Genomic DNA, 17,958 nt, shown 5'->3' on the forward strand with positions numbered 1-17,958 from the left:
ATGAGAACCATTCGTTTTCCTTGCACTGTAGTTGCAATTCTCAGGAGTGATGTGGGTACACTGGAGGGTCATGATTAGTTGGGAGGTGAGTCTCAAGAAATTTGATATTTGTTAAAGGAGCAAACTTTGCAAATGATTTTCTTTAAAGTAAATCAGAACACATTTAGGTTAAGCCTATAATAATAACCCTCTTGCTTCCATTCTGACATCCTATCTAGAGAGGGAAAAAATGGGTGGAGTAATAGAGGGCTGTAAATTGTTCATAACCTTGAGAATGAATGCCTGTCTGAGGAAGTTCAAGGAAACTCTTGGGGGAAATTTACACAAATCCAGCCCAATGTATCCTAAGGAAAAATGTAAAATACTGGAAGGGACAGGGAAAGAGTTGCCGCAGGTGAAACCAAAGTAGACACTGATATATTTCATTAATCTTTTATCTGTTGTTTTCACATGGGCCCATGTAGGCTTCACTCTTTACTGCAGACCAAGCTGGAGGTTGAGGGGAAATGTCACAATTAGCTTCCTCTCTTGTTAGGGCTTCCAAGGGAAAAGCAAGTTCTCTCTTGCTCAGTTTCCTCCCTTCCTCTCTCCAAGAAAGGACCCTACTTCCCAATGTTTTGCTTCCCTTTCACCTTAAAAATTGTAATGACCATAGAGAGACAAGGCATGCTATCCACTGTGAATTACAAAGACAACAGTTCTCCTAGCATTAAATGGGGGTTCTAAGAAGGAAGGAGGGTTCAAGGGCAGTGGTTCACAGCAGAGTTGAATGCATAAAAGTTGTTTGTCTACTTAATTCAATTATTCCCTTCAATAACATTTAAAGGATAGAAATAAAATAACATAGCTGCATAGTCATGGATTCCATTCTCATAGATATAATAATACAATTCAAACAGACTTTGCATATTTATTTCTCTAAAAAAATCAGGTAACTTACAAACAATAGTAGAAATAAATATACCAATCAGGCTGTTAACCATGAGAAATATAAACAAGCATTTAAAACAATTCTGTAAAGGAAAAACATTTGCTATTTTAAAATTACAACTTGAATTTCATAGCTACATCTAAAAAGCACTGTTGATTTTTTTAAATTAGTCTGCATGTTTAGTTTGTAAGTGCGCATTAAAGAATATTTGGTAAATTTATTAAATATTTTAGAAATTTACGTGAGTACTGAATTCACTTTTAGCTAACTTTCTGCCCATTTATGTAGACTTGGTCACAAAGTTAAACATTATTTTGTAACATTATATACATTTTAATATTTATTAAGAACTTTCAGATAAAAGCATATGTATGTTCAGGTATAGGTATAAATATGCAGATACATATAGAAAAAATCTATTTTTAAAGGCAAAGGAAGTTTATTTTTTGGGTAAGGTAAGGAACTTAGCTTAATACTATTTACTTATAAAATTACTCAGTGTCGGGCAAATTTACTAGGAAATGAGAATTTTAAAAAATAGCAATTCCTACTATCCTGCCATCAGGAAGATGTTAACCATGTATTTGATGCACATGAATGTATAGGAAAGATGGACAAAGGTAAGAGTTGTGAAAACATTATTTTGATAATATACTCAATAAATATAAGTATTTCAAATGATGGAATCATGTATATACCTTTACTAAAATATGTAAAATTGATTTAATAAGTGTGTTTATCCAAAACAATGAAAATAAAATTAGTGAATACTAGATGACTTTCATAAATTTGAATATATTTCACTCATAATATTTATTTTTATATAATTGTAATAAATAATATATAGCTGTGTTTTGATACACATCAATGATTTGGTAATGTTTATATTTAAGATTGTAAATATTCTCAATAAGCTCAGTGTATAAGATTCACAATGTTCCTAAAACATTTTAGCAAGTCCTGTGGTGACCAGACCTCAACAAATTCATCATTCCTATTTTCTCACTTACCAGCTAAAGCAATTTCCTTCCATGTATGTGCCAGTTGGCACCTCCAGTTTCTTTTCAATTATGTTTTTAAATTTTTTTGAGTTGTGTTTGGCTTTGTATTTTATTGCAATTTTAGCTAGTACCTCTTTCTTACTAGATGACTCATAAGCTCCCTGTCCCCTTTTTATATTCTTCTTAACTCAGAAATGTAAATTCTCTTGGCAAATAATAATGATTTCATATTGCCAGGTTATAGGCTCATTCAAAAGCCACTTAATTTTCAAAGTCTCTCTCCTTTTCATTCTCACCTGTACTCTGCATTGCTGAAATGACCTTTTGTTTTTCCTACCATGGTAATGCTGGAAATTTTTTCTTCAAAATATCACTTTGAGCTATCTAAAAAGAGTGAGTTGGCACTAATTTCTTACTAAATATTATTTAAGTTTTTTAATCTGGCATTCAAAGAAAATCATCCATTCTGTGATCATAATAATTTTCTATGTTGTTTGTGCATATTTGTTTTAGATTGCCTATATATATCTCCTGTGCTTGAGGCTGTTGTGGGTTTCATCTAAGTAAGGCTGTATGCTCAAGGGAGGCAAAGTGGTTGGCATTGTAGGGAATAGAGAGAGGATTTCAGTGATGAGCTTTCTTAAACAGAGGCAGCCATGGTGGACATGGTCAAATAGGAACAGTATTGTTCATTCAATCTGTTAAAGGCCCTATAGTATTTGAGAATTATAGTTCTCAAAATACTCAAAGAGCAGACAACAGTTACAGTGGCTATAGGTTAAGTAATACTTGACTTCCGGCATCTGATAGTATCTAAGAGACCATTCCATTAATTGCTGGGCTCCATCCTAGGGTTAGGTTTAGACCTTCATTTATTTTATTCACAGAAAAAACAATACAAGTTAAAGGAAAAATAGTTGCTTAAAGAATACATACATGAAATTTGGATCAGATGGATATGATTGGATGTAGTTATACGCTCAAGATTTGCTGTGTTAGACTTCATTCCTGGGTGTGTACGGGGCAGGGATCTTTCACTTTCTCTGCTCCAGCTAAAGTTTCAAAAACTCCAAAACAAAACTTAAGTAGATGCCTTGATCTCTGAAGTGAGGTACTCAGAGCAGGAAATGGGTATTATTAGTGTAGCCTCAGGTTGCTAGGGAAACAGGTGAGTAGGCTTATGATGGGGCAGGAACTTAAAACAGAGGTTACTCAAGAAAGCTGGTTCAGAACAGTAGCTGAGAATTGGGACAACCTCAAATCTTGCAAGATAAACTAGCCAATATTGAGATACTCTGACCCAGGATAATTTAACAGGAAATTGAGAGTTGGTGCCTACATTTCCATTTTGGAACAAAGCAAAGGGAGAAGATGAGTGAGTGTGTCCCAACTCAAGTTGGCCCTATGCAGTCTACAAAATATCTTTTAAACCTTCCCCTCATCCACCCCTAAAAGCTATATTTTGTGTTTTCTAGGCATGAATGTGTCTCCTTCTCATGAGGAATAATGCCCTAAGTCACTGAAGTTGAGATTGGTTATGACGAGCATCTCAGATCTGGGTACACAAATGCATTTTATCTGAACCACATGGATCCACAATTGGGTTAGAAATCTAATGAAAATATGTTATCTTAATATATCTGGTATCCTTGAATTTATTGCTGTCACAGGAGCCAGAGAAAACCACAGAAGTAATTTTTCATATGGAATTTTGGCTCTTCTACAGCCATCTTTAGCCAGAAGCAGAATGCATAAATATTCAAAAAAATTAAAAAGAACAGGGGAAAGAATTATCCCCATTGTTGTAGGCCCCCCAAGTAGTTTGCTTCAGGTTACTATTTATTTTCTTCAAATATTTACATTCTTTCCTAACACATTCTGGAATCTTCATGTTGAAATGTCTTAAGTATTCCTTCTATGTGAATAGATGAAAAGACTTTGTAAACGTGTATTAGCAAGAAGGCAGACTTATGGATATTTAAACTAGTCTTCATCTGATTAAGACAAAAATAAAATCTGAATAAATACAAGAAATAGAAAAGGTAAAATGATATCATAATCAGTAGTAAAGGATCAATCATCTATTTCTTCTTTAGGACAGCAGTGATAATACTGAGTCATAAGATATTTACAATTTATATTTAGAAAGAAATTAGCTTATGCTGTTTTACATTTAACAGTTTGAAATATGCCAGAATAGATTATTGTTTCCACTATTCAACTCTTAGTTCTAACACTATAAAGGAAAGATTTGTTAATTGTGGTACAGTTTAGATTGAAATGAATTATTTCCTTTTGGGACCAAGAATCATGATTATGATTATGATGGAATGATCATATTGGTCTAATATGTACTCTCTGTTTAATAAGTACTAGAAAGGTGTAGAATAGTTCCACTGCTTTGAAATACTATAAAACCTAAACAGGTGATAATGAGCAAGAAACATTGCTTCCAGATAACTTTTGTAAGGTAATATGTCTGTGTGCATGTGCATGTGTGTGTGTGTGTGTGTGTGTGTGTATGTGTACGTATGTATGTGTGTGTGATGTGTGTGGGGGGGGAGGGGAGAATGACAGAGACAGAGATAGATATATAGAGAGAGTGAGGAGAGAGAGGAAATGGCAAACACATGGCATTGATTATGTGCCAAACATGTTATTAATGCTTTATATGTGTAAACTAATTTAATCCTCACAACAATGCTATGTGTTAGATACTTTTATAAAATTCATTTCATAGACACAGAGGGAAAGTATAAAATATCTCCATGGAGGAAGCTAAAAGTAGTACAAAGACAAGCTAAGAAAAAATGCCACATCTTCTGTTGCCAACAATATAATTACAGACTCGAGAAGACCAGGAATCTCTAGCTCTGAGACAAGGACTCTGACCTTGTGCTCTGCCCTACTTACAAGATTTTTCTAGTGGGAGTAACTTAGACTCTCAGATATCCAGCATTCCTGCCTGCACATATCTGATCTTGGTTCATAAGATTAAATAAGAGCATAAATTCAGGCACTTATCTGTACAAGGCAATGTATTTTAGAATTTAAGGATATCTTTTTAAAAACTTGAAGTAGTGGGAAAATATTTACCACAAAGGTAACTATGAAAAATAAAATTCCATTTGCTGAAGTTTAAAATTGCCACATTTTCTTGTTAAAATTTTGCTAAATTTAAGAGGTCTTACAAATTTATAATTTTATATGCAAAATTATATCTTCTGAAAGACAGCCTCTTCTACTTCTACATCATTTTCCTGTCTCCACGGATCATTCATGAAATATCTGCTGTCTTTGTGAGCTTGATTCTGACAGTGAATAAAGCCTGGCAGAAGAATTGGAAGTTCTTAGTCTACACTTTGCAAAATATTCATCTGACCTGTGAGGCAGATGAAATTTAAAAATATATATATATTATATGTCTACCCATCATGGGATACTCTGTCCAGGACTGGTGAATAAAAATTGGTTTAAGCTTAAATGATTCTACTGAATGCATTTGTTAGAAAGTTGTTTTATCACCCATGTTCTCATAGGTAAATGTACAGTTGCAGATAGAGTTACGGATATATATGCATATAGATTTCTTTAGTTGTTCTTCTCATGGGAAGTAAGTTAATATTAAAAGAGTTACCATATCTTTGAATGTTGAATCTTTCATTGAATATATACATTAGTATGATTATACATTGAAATATAGCAGCTGGGTGCTGTGGCGCATGCCTGTAATCCCAGCAATTTGGGAAGCTAAGGCAGGAGAACTGCAAGTTCAAAACCAGCATCAGCAACTTAGTGAGGCCCTGAACAACTAACTCAGCAAGACCATGTCTTTAAATAAAATATAAAAAGAGGGCTGGGGATGTGGTTTAGTGGCTAAGAGCCCCTGGGTTCAATCCCCAGTGACCCCCAAAAATATAGAAATATTAAAGTGTTATGGCCATTAGGCAAAAGATATACTTCTATGGCTTCTCCTTTGATAATAAAACAGTAATTTGATAAAAATAGAATTAAACTTAGAGATGATCTTCAACGTAAGTATTCAAGGTCTTCACAGATAATGTGAACCACATATAAAATTCCTTTTGCTCCAAAAGGTCCTCCAGATCTGTTAAAAGAGGATCTAATCTGAAAAGGAGAATAAAAAATTTTCACTGTCATAAGTGACTGGGAGGATTATAAATAATATTAGTAGTATACCTAGCATAATGCCAGGTATAGAGTGTTTGTTATACATGTTATAATGTTATTATGGAGATAATTTATTTTATTTATTCTCCTATGCATCTATTGATATTCTAGGAGTAATGTTTCAGTCCTTCTCATGTCATTTTATTCTTTCATTTATTTACTTGTTCACTCAAAAAGTACTCATTGCCTACTATCTATATTCCAAGTACATTCTATTTGTTGTGGATGGCAGGAAGTATAAGAGAATTTCTTTGAAAAAATAAAGCACACAATGGCATGGAGCTTCAACAAGTCTTGGTGTTGCTGTCCTCCATAAGGAGCCCTGCTGTAGGTCACTGTTTCACTGGAGAACAGCTGCCTTCAAGTTAGGACATATCCTACTTCCAAGTATTCTACTTTCTTTTTCTACTGAACTAATTGCTCAATTCACTTAAAGTTTGTTTAATTTCTTCTCATACCTCATCAACAACATCTACCTCTTCTCCTAGGCAATATTTGATCTTAGAAAGTGAAGATTCCTTTCCTTTCCCAACACCACAAATATGTCTGTTTTATTTTCTAAAACAAGTACCTGGGATTTATTGTAAGAAAGTTAAATATTATTCATTTTCATGCTCTGTCTCTCTGTCTCTATCTCTCTTTCTTTTTTCCTCTTGAGTACCATATGCAGATCACACTTCCCCAAGCCTCTCCATCAGTCCTTCCCAATTCCCCAGTCCACACAAATACACACGAACATGCACATCTTACATACATTTCACCTAAGAAGTGAATCTTGCATAAGGTTAGGGAACCAATTTCTATTTTCAGAATGGATGGTGTGAAGGTGTAGAGGAGAAACAAAATATCCTTGTCTCCTTGGTTCTATTTTACCCTAGTGGTGATGTAATATTCACATCAAGGACATGAGAAACATATCTTCTTTAAAAATTGTACAAGATATAGACAATAGAAATATTTTTTAAATGTAGCATCCCATGTAGCCTACCCTTTGAAATATAACCTAGGAGAAGCATTGGCACTCATCATTGACTAACTAAAATTATAATATGAGTTTTTGAATGCTTAAATATTTTATTTAATATTGGATAAAACTAATTCATGTAAGAATATTTAAAATACAGGTATCTCAATATTTGAGATCATACAAACATACTGGTTTCAAAAATAAAATATAGTTAAAAGATAACCCTATTTCTTTGCCAGAACTTTAGCTTCTTGGTCATAAAAATCAGTTTTGTGCAATAAAGGAAAACTAACAGATGGCAAAGCCACAGTTCAGAAAAGAAAAAATAATCACACCCTTCTGGTTTAGACAATCCCTAGAGTTTAGCTTTAGAATAAGACTAGATTTCTACAGCAATACCTTAGAAAGAAGAGTTCAGTTTCGTGGCTGGAATTTATGACTGGAAATGAGGAATCCTGGGTTATAATTTTGGTTGTGGCATTTACTCATTGTGTCTGGAGCAGTAAACTAGCCCTGATTAATAAATAAATATCAACAGACTATTTTCAGGGCTCTGTGAAAAGCACACTAAGCAAATATTCATTTCACCAGAAGTATTTAAATATTTTTATTCAACTATCAGATGGCCAAAAAAATGAATTTTAAGAAAGATTATTTTTACTTGCCTGAAAATCTATAAAATCCTGCAAAACCCAAAATGATCATCCATGTGTGTGTGTGTGTGTGTGTGTGTGTGTGTGTGAACCACAAGTTTCAGAGAATAATATTGAAAAGGGTAGAATTATCTTCTCAAAATACAGCATATAAATCTTTCTTTGGATTACCATGTCACATTTTCTCTTTCCCTTGAATTTTCACATGGTGCCTCAAGAGTTCAGTGGAAACATCACATTACCAAACATCCGTCTATGAATACCCATCGTGCACAGGAAGTAAGGTGAATTTAATAACAGTCATGTTAAGCAAGGGCAGCATCTGACCTCTGGAAATAGGAGCCTATAATGAGGGGACTTGTTTGAGAGCCAGGATTCTCATCCACTCCCTGACCTGCACAAGGGATCACCCCAAGTAAATGAGGTGCTGGATATGAATCTGTATGCTGAGGGGAAGGGAACGAACCATGTGCTAACCCTGTGTAGGAAAGTGTTGTCAGAAGAAAGGTAGAGACCAAGCCTTTGAACACAAGGACAGTGGCCTGCATCTCAGAGCTTAAAGTGATTGTCCTCTCTCACATCCGATAAATCACGAGAGTGTTTGCCATTGCATTTGTGTTATCACAGAAAGGTATGAGATGCAAGAAATGAAATGTCATTCTATTTAGTTTATCTAAAATAGAAAGATAAACTTTATTGTATTTCTGTCCACAGTTTTTTTCTTTCATTGGTTTATTAAGTTATTTGAGTCACAATATTCATTCCATATAGACCATTTTCTTCATATTTTAGCAATATACACATACCAACTTTTGTCACAAATAAGCACAAGTAAAACCTTTTAAAATATTGTGCACTTTGTCTGCACTGCTTTTCAGTTTCATTTAAGGAGAGCCAATGCACACACAGTAAATGAGAGAGCAGGGAAAACCACAGCAGGCACCATTTAATTTCTAGTGAGAGACCCTGGTGAGCCCCCAAGAGGAGCCATATTTCAGAGCAGGTTCATATTCTTGTCCTAAAACAAATGACTTGCATGTTACAGCTTCTTCTTACTTTAAATGTTACCTATTTTTCATTGTGTGGAATTCTAAATATATCCCAAGGAAAATTAAAAGGAGTAGAGGGTTGTATTTAGCACTGCATTATGGTCCTAGTTTCCTAATTTCCTGGGGAAAGATGTAAGTTTTAAAACAAGTAGCGTGGTAAAGCAGCTTTACAGTAGATTTGAACTACAGATGGGTTACTTATTGTAAGTTCAAAGAACTCCAGTAGAGACGAAAATAAAATAAATAAATAAATAAAGTGCCCAGCCTGTTTTTGATGAGTGTTTGACATTTATTACTTCCTTTGGCTTTTTTCCCCCCTTAATAAATATCTTGTGTGATTTAGGAGAACCAAGCTTCTAGCTGCTGTAGAGTCAGAAATTAAGTTAGTCAGAAAATGATATTCCCTCCTTACCATTTGATTCATGGAAAATATGGAGACACTTTCTTTCTCTAAATGATTTTTGACAGTTCTCTAAATCCCCTTTTCAACTATCTTAACTGTCTAGGTCTGTAATACCTATGCTTTGGAAAACTCAGGAAAAAAAAAAAAGAAGAGTAACAATGTACTATTTTATGTTTTTAGATGTTGGCTTCTCCAGTACATATTCCTGCCTCCTCAGAGGAAAGTGGTTGGATAGTGAAACTTCAAGAGTTACTGCCATCACCATCAAGTTTCTGTTCATAGAAAAAAAAATCATTATGGGGTTTAGAATACTTTTCATTTATGTCTTATAAACAAGTTTAAAAATAACACCAAAAAAGGATGTTAACCATATGCCGCCTCAGAGTTTGTGACTAAAGGGGATAAAGTTACCAGAGTTCCCTCAAGCCCTTTGAACTTGAGAGCCAGTGTGCATTTTCCATCTCTTGTGCACTGATAAACAGTAACCCCTTCATTTCTGCACTGACTTATGCTGTGGGCTCCCTCTATTCAGCAAACATAGTATGTCATATCATTTTTATTACTATAGTTAATGAGAATACATCAAACAGACGCTTAAGTTCACTAAGCTTTTGTTTTCCTTAAACCCCTTTTTTGAAACAATATTTTTACATCAAATAATGATGGAAAACCATGACTTAAAAATATCCAAAATATCTCTGAATCTCAAGAATGATAATCAGTTATATTGAATTTTAACAAAGTTTTCATTTCATTGTTCAAAGTGAATTAGAGATAAATTATTACTTTGGGGTAAGGATGTATCTTTTACTGGTTATAAGACATAATGCATTTACCTTCACTTCACAAATTAACATGTCACTTATTGAGTATTAAATGTAATAATGTCATAGTTTTCCACCTACTGTAACATGCTATTTCTTATAAAAGAATATCACATTCATATTTTTCTCCACATTTTGTGTACATTTAAGCAAATATGGAAGCTTCAAATGTGCACAAACATTCAGGAACTTAAGTGTTACTGATATCATGACATCTTTGTCACCCCCACAACGACATCATCTTCAAAAGATTGCTAATTGCATGTTACATTTTATTCTTGTACTATGGGAAAGGAATATAAATCTCTAGATACCCAATAAATCTGAATTAAGAAGTGATACAAGCAAGATGGTTTCATTTGCCATCACCATAAAGGGTACATTAAAAATTTTAAAGTCTTGCCTATTTTACCAGTTGGCAATTGTTTAAAGGATAGAAAACATCAATGCAATGTTACAGGGTTTCTGTTTTTATTTTTGGAAGTGGTTTTGATATGGCTACTAATCTATACATCATTTTTCCTCCACTCATTAGCAGCATCAACTCTTGTAATAAAACTGGTGATGAATGTGAGTTTAGGATAAAAATCATATACTGATTTTGCAGTCACTGAAAATAATACAAGAACACAGTGAAGATTAACCTCTGAAGTTTTCTAGATTAGTTAAAACAAGGAGAAGGGAAAATGTGGACCCGAGAGATATTCACCAAAGACTGTACATTTGAATAGTTCAGGTTTCAAATTTCTTCTGTATTGCTGGAGAGTAGCAGATGTGTTCCTGTGCATTTGTAGTTGGAATTCTACAATCTTTGCAAGGAGGTCAAAGTCTGGTGTGGAAGGAATCTGTCAGAAAGTTTGCCAGTGGAGCAGAGATTCTGGCTACAGATCCTGGGTGGAGATGGGCATCTGTTTTCCATGATGGTTCTTCATTATGACTCAGTTTGGGCATCTATAAAATGATGATAGAGTAATAGCAAACTTACAAAATGAATGGTAACAAAAATGAAGATAATATATATGCAGTTATTAAAATAATGCCTTTATTGTCATGTGTGCCTCAAAATAATTTGATTTCTATTAGTCATGTTATTATTGATTAATTCATCTTTGAGCCAAGACAAGGACTCAGAGATATAACCATATACTAGATGTTTCCAAGTTCTTTGCTCCATAATGGTGATCTGTGTTTAGGGTTAAAGCTTCACAGCCTCATCTTAATTCTGACTACCTTTCATTGGACTTAGTTCAAACATTGAACTTGACAAAACATACATACTTTCCAGATAAAGTGCCTGCCAAGCTTGATTTGGTTAAAATTTGAGATTTAAAAATAAGTTTCTTTTGATACATGTATATAGGCCAACAATGTGGTCAAACTATTTATAGAATCACACAAAAATAGACAAAACTAGTCCATGATGAAGAAGTCAGATTAGTAAATATGTGTCTACATGGGTAGGTAATGACTGTGAGAATAAGGAAGCAAGCTTCTTGGGTACTGGTGATCTTTTCCATCTTAGCTGGGTGGTAGTTACATGGTATGTACATTTTGTAAGGATTTGTCCACTGGCACTTACAGTGTTGTACTTTGTAATCACCATATTATAATTAAGTAATTACCTAGAATTAAGGATTTCATGAAGTGTCCATTATATAGAATTCACATTGGAATATTATGGGTCATTTGCACTTTGATTTCAAATTCAGGGAAGCCTCTAAACCTCTGCACCTCTTCTTAATTATAAATTATGACACTCAAATCTATTGCCCTTTATTATTTTTTTCTGCATAATTTTGCTCATATTCAAATCATTTCCAATAATTTTTTGAAAACTTTAGCACTCAACTCAAGTCTTAGTTTTGTTTCGTTTTTCATCAAAGTTCTATTGAAAAAAAAATAAATCCTATTGCACTCTTGGAAAAATGTAACATCTATTCTTGCACAAAGACATCTTGTCATTTTCTATTCTTGGTCTTATCTCCATGTGCTTCAACTTCACTTCCAATAATCCTGCCTGGGCATTGTCATTGGTGTGAAGGGTTTGGCATCCCAGATTTAGATGTATAGATCTATGGCAGTCTCCATTCTTCCAGCTCTCTCATTCCATTATGAGTAGAAGAGTTCTGTTCTTTGTCTAATCCACACATTTCTGGAATCTGATCTGTTTTCTCAACTGTTAATTTTTCTCATTTCTTTACCATGTTCCTTATTTAGCTTACAAATTACTATTATATTAATAACTCATTTCTCCAACTCAGTTGGACTTCCTTTGCATATCTTTGCCAAGCCCCAATCTTAGATCATTTAAACTAACCTATCATCTCCATTCTCCCACTAGAGCTGCTAGAGAAAATCACAAAAAAAATAAAAGTTGGTAACACACCCATTCATGATGACCAGTATTGATCAGCCTTGATGCTACCTGATGGTTCTTAGTGTTTGCCAATTCTCTCTGCAGTTATCCACAGCACTCATTTGAATTGTCTTTATCAATTGCACATACAACCTCCTCCATCTCTCTCTCTCAAAGTAATTTAGCTTCCTATGGAAATGGAGAAAATAATAACCCTTAAACAAAAATCATCCCAACATTCTGCCACCAAATGAATAAATATAATGGTTTCATTACTTGTTTTTTAATTAGTTTTTTTAAAATTTATATATGACAGTGGGATGCATTTCAATTTTTATTACATATATAGGGCACAATTTTTCATATCTCTGGTTGTATACAAAGTATATTCATACCAATTCATATCTTCATACATGTACTTTGGATAATAATGATCATCACATTCCACCATCATTAATAATGCTATGCCCCCTCCCACCCCTCTGCCCTATCTGGAGTTCGTCTATTCCTCCCATGCTCCCCCTCCCTACCCCATTATGAATCAGCCTCCTTATATCAGAGAAATCATTGGGCCTTTGGTTTTTTGGGGATTGGCTAACTTCACTTAGCATTATCTTCTCTAACATCATCCATTTACCTGTAAATGCTATGATCTTATTCTCTTTTATTTCTGAGTATTATTCCATTGTGTATATATGCCACATTTTTTAATCTATTTATCTATTGAAGGGCATCCATGTTGGTTCCACAGTTTAGCTATTGTGAATTGTGCTGCTATAAATATTGATGTGGCAGTATCCCTGTAGTATGCTGTTTTTAAGTCCTTTGAGTATAGACCAAGGAGAGGGATAGCTGGGTCAAATGGTGGTTCCATTCCCAATTTTCCAAGAAAACTGAACTCAAAATAGATCAAGGACTTAGGAATAAAACCAGAGACCCTGCATCAAATAGAAGAAAAAGTAGGCCCTAATCTGATGGATCATGTGGGATTAGGCCCCAACTTCCCTAATAAGACTCCTTTGGTGCAAGAATAAAAATCAAGAATCAATAAATGGGATGTATGCAAACTAAAAAGTTTCTTTACATCAAAAGAAATAATCTGTGAGGTGAATAGAGAGCCTACATCTTGGGAGCAAATCTTTACCCCTCACACATCAGAGAGAGTACTAATCCCTAGGGTATATAAAGAACTCAAAAAGCTAAACACCAAAAATAAAATAAAATAAAATAACCCTATCAATAAATGGGCCAAGGACCTGAACAGACACTTCTCAGAAGATGATATACAGTGAATCAACAAATATATGAAAAAATGTTCATCATTGCTATCAATTAGAGAAATACAAATCAAAACTAGTCTAAGATTTCATCTCACTCCAGTCAGAATGGCAGCTATTGTGCATACAAACAAAAAATGTGGGGAAAAAGGTACACTCATACACTGCTAGTTGGACTGCAAATTGGTGCAGCAAATATGAAAAGTAGTATGGAGATTTCATTACTTGTTTAAATTTCTTCTTTGTACAACAGAAAATGTTTTAGTCCTCATGTTCAACTTGTGCTCTGAATCTCCTTTTCTCATCCTTTGTTGGAGATCCCATGCAATCTTATAATTCTTCCCTCCTATTTCTTGAACCCTTTTTTCTATGGTAGGTAATTCTTATTTTCATCTTATGACAATTTTTATAGAAGGCTTCTCTCTGTCCTGCCTCTCCCTCTAATCACTACTCACCATTTTGCTTTCTTTCTTAAACAGTGAAATATTTATATATTATATACAGATATATAATATATATATCTGTATATAATATATATATATATGTATCTTATATAAGGCAAACATAACATAAACATACATATATTATACATCTATATTTAATTAAATGTGTACTGTATAAATATGAATATATGAGAACTTTTATATAAACTTGCACATACAATACGTAAGTTATACACACACATCTTGCACACATGTTATCTCTACAAAACTAGCCACTAAAGTTACATGTAACTGATAACTATGTTCCTTAATCTAATAGACACATTGTGACCCTTATGACCTTTGTCATACTTTTTGTTCACTTAAACTCTCTCTTCGTCACAATAGAAACTCTGTAAGAACTAGAGCTATACCTGTCTCTTGTATTTCTAAACTAGCAGTAAATACTCAGTCAATATTTTCTGTGTGACTTAATGTTCTAAAACTTTATATAACTCTTTATCAGGATTTATATTTATAAGAACACTGGCCTTTGCAGAAAGTATAATTCTGAGTTACTAAAGCACAAAGAAAACACTCCACAAAACTTTTCAAGTCAAGTTCTCTAAATTTAATTTAAATTCACACTTGTAACAATTTAACTTATGATCTTACATAATGCAATTTCTATAATGAATAGGCAAGTAAGTAATGTATTTTATATCATCCAATATATTTTGATTCTTCACTGTTTATCAGATGTTCTTCATATTTGTGTGTCTTTCTGAATCACTGTTTAGATGAGAGCTTATTTTCATAATTTATATAAATGGGAAACTTTAGTTTTCAATGAACAAAATATATCCTTCAAACATTAAAAAATATATCAAGAAAGTGGTAATTTTTCTGACAGATTTGTAACAATAAAGGAGACTTCACTTTCAATCAGGTATCTTTTCTGTATAGCCCATTGCAGTATACGTATTATTGGAGAATCAATATCACATCTCGAAAAAAATCTCATTCCTCCTTGTAGTGTTGTGGTTTACCTTTACATGGAGGTTAGTACTCTTCTAGATAGAATGTATTTTTCCATTTTTCAACTTTGATTATCAATCCTTTTCCCTATGACTGACAAAGTTTATGAAGCTACACTTTAGCAACACGAGAGGATCAGGCAAGTGGTCTAAAAAGGATCTTACTCCTCCTGCTCAATACTTACCAAAATCTCCCCAGGGAACAGTGACATTGAGGGCAGAGGACTGCTTGGAGCATTTCCTTTCCATCCACTCTAGCAGATCCTCACAAGAATCTGTTGCTGGGTTCAGCTGAATATTCACAGTTGTGTATCATTTTGACTTCTAATAGAAGTATTTTTGAATTATAGAATATTATTTTAAAACGTGCATGATTACATTATATATTTATCATGATTATATGGCATCAAAGATCTCAGGACTCTTTTTTTTATAACATCATTTTATTTATTTTTATGTGTTGCTGAGGATGGAACCCAGGGCCTTGCATGTGTTACGCCAGCACTCTACTACTGAACCACATTCCCAGCCCCTCAGGACTCTTAATTAAAGATTTCTCCAGTCTGAATAAGTACACATTCTCTGTGAATGATTTATTTTTATTTTATGGACTCTGAATCCCATTCTTGATTGTATTAATCCTCCTTGTCTAATCAGCAGCTCATAAGACTGGGAAAAGTAGGTCTGGGTTTGCCTGTTGCTCTTAGGTTAATCAGAAGAGAGTTCCTAATTCTTGAGAGAATCCTATAGATTCAATGACCCAGGAAATTCTACAAGTTGCTATCAAGACAAAACAAACTGCTTTTGCTTCTCAGAGGAAGACCAGTATGTGGTGAGGCTAGATGAGTCACATAATAATAAGTTTTATGTAAAGAGTGTGGTGGTCACTGAATGTCAGTATGGTTTCTGTGGGACATACTCTCCATGGATAGACTTTCAAGCAATAAAGAAATACACTTTTCTTGAGTCAGCCTTCTGGTTAAATGACAGTATCCCTGTCTTCACTTAACATAGATGTCTTCACTTAAGGATAAATGAGAACACACTGCTCATGCTGGAGTCGGTTCTTCTGACCATGTGTACTGGCTTCAAGTCCTCCTGTCCACTTGGAAGCAGGCTCTTGGCTCCAGGCACATAAACCAGCCTCTCCTGGCTTCTAACCTGCTGTTCTCAGTCAGAAAGTTCAGCCCAGCTGCTGTCCTGATCATTTCCAAAGCATAGCACCTTGGATCAGCAAATTACCATTTTTCATTTTAACCAATGCTCCTGAAAACCCAAAGAACCACAATATTAGTAGAATTAATGATAACCAGTAGCATAAAGAAGCCAGTAATGTTATTAAAGCCATAGACATGTTGAAATCTAACACATTTATTTTGCTGAATAAGCCACTAAGTATACAGGTTATATTTGAACTTTTTTATACTGTGCAATTCTTAATAAAAAAGAGTAAGCTCCATGAATTTTATCCCTATTCTGTCTTGTACACTTATTAAGAATTGTTTCATTTCTTAGGAAATTATCTGCATATTGAAAATGGGCCTTATTTTTTCAAATTAAATTGACAACAAAGGTAGGGATCAGATATTCTATAATTAACAAGGAAGAGTTTATTCCTACTAAATTTTGCAGAAAATGATGAAAGCAACATAAAATATTATTTTTAACTCTGAAATTTTTCCTTCACTATGTGTTTTTTTTTTAATTTCTTATTGATAGACATCACCACTTGGAGAAACTTTCTATTACTTAGACATACTGAACTGTCAACTTACATTGAATTGTGAAAACAGATTAAAATGAAAATGTAAAGTGCCAAGCTTGTTTTAGCATTAAAAAAAAATCACATTGGCCTGTGGCCAAAATATTTTCCTCCCAAATGTCATCTTTAGAACAATTTTTTAAACCCACTGTGATTGCCTCTCCCTCCTCTCAACTCCCAGCAGGCTAAAGCAGACCTCACATAGTCCCACACAGATGCAGACAGAGAAACTGCTCATTATCAATCAACGAACACAAACAAGCTGAAGACTGCTCAGTTCCCCCTGTTAAAGGTAAAGAGTTTTAAAGCCCCCAAAGAGTTTATTATTCTGGGACTGAGATCGTCAAAGTCATTTGATTTTGACTCACACAGTAGCCACAGAGGTTAAATTGAGGTTAAGTTTCCCAAACAAAATGGAAACAATTAAACAGTTAAAATAATGTCACTTTTCTTGCTTTTAACCCAGAGACCAAAAGGAAAAAAAGTATTAATATAATCAAAATGTAAATTTTCTACCTCTGAGTAACAAAATGATTCATAAGAAATTAACTTTTATGCTTAATTATATCCTATTTTTTCAATAAAAATCACACAAGAATAGTATGTATGTCTCCAACCAGTAACTAATTATGGTTTATCTCTTTGTAATAGGTTGTCTGAGGAATTTTGAAGTCTCTTTTTTTTATAAGTAGGAAAAGAATCAGGCTTATTGAAATGGGATAATAACATTACTTTGGTTTGTTTGATTAAAGTCAATTATGAAGAAAACTAGTCACAGACTCAGAAAATCTCAATTCTTCCTTCCTCATAGCAATGTGCAAGCATAATGTAGTTTATACAAATAAATTTTACATATTATCTTACCTATTTCTAAAACAATTACATAAAGGAGAGGGAAACAAGTTGGGGGGGCGGGGGGAGGAAAATCAAGACATTATCTTATTTGCCCAAGAGGACATACTTAATAAGAACAGAAACCAGACTAGATTTCTGCGCCAATTCTACCACATGATATGATAAAAGACCTGGAATTATCTTTTTTTTCAGTTTCATTGAATTTTTGGTTTTATCTCTAATCAGAATAT

The 17,958-nt window shown here is 33.8% G+C and overlaps 1 protein-coding gene and 1 long non-coding RNA gene across 3 annotated transcripts in view; one reads left to right on the plus strand and one right to left on the minus strand.

The window, feature by feature from the left end:
- The window catches only part of Sema3a (semaphorin 3A), a 431,159-nt gene that overhangs the window by 174,296 nt on the left and 238,905 nt on the right, over positions 1-17,958 (plus strand). The gene's annotated exons all lie outside the window — the stretch shown is intronic.
- Positions 8,457-17,958, minus strand: part of LOC144375393 (uncharacterized) — a 38,212-nt gene continuing 28,710 nt past the window's right edge. Inside the window, exons 2-4 of the long non-coding RNA XR_013435132.1 lie at positions 15,297-16,377; positions 12,406-12,564; positions 8,457-10,970 (exon numbers count right to left, since the gene is read on the minus strand). This is a non-coding gene — a long non-coding RNA (uncharacterized LOC144375393). The remainder of the gene's footprint in view (positions 10,971-12,405; positions 12,565-15,296; positions 16,378-17,958) is intronic.

Source organism: Ictidomys tridecemlineatus, chromosome 2 (genome assembly GCF_052094955.1).
Source record: "Ictidomys tridecemlineatus isolate mIctTri1 chromosome 2, mIctTri1.hap1, whole genome shotgun sequence".
Classification (NCBI taxonomy): Eukaryota; Metazoa; Chordata; class Mammalia; order Rodentia; family Sciuridae; genus Ictidomys; species Ictidomys tridecemlineatus.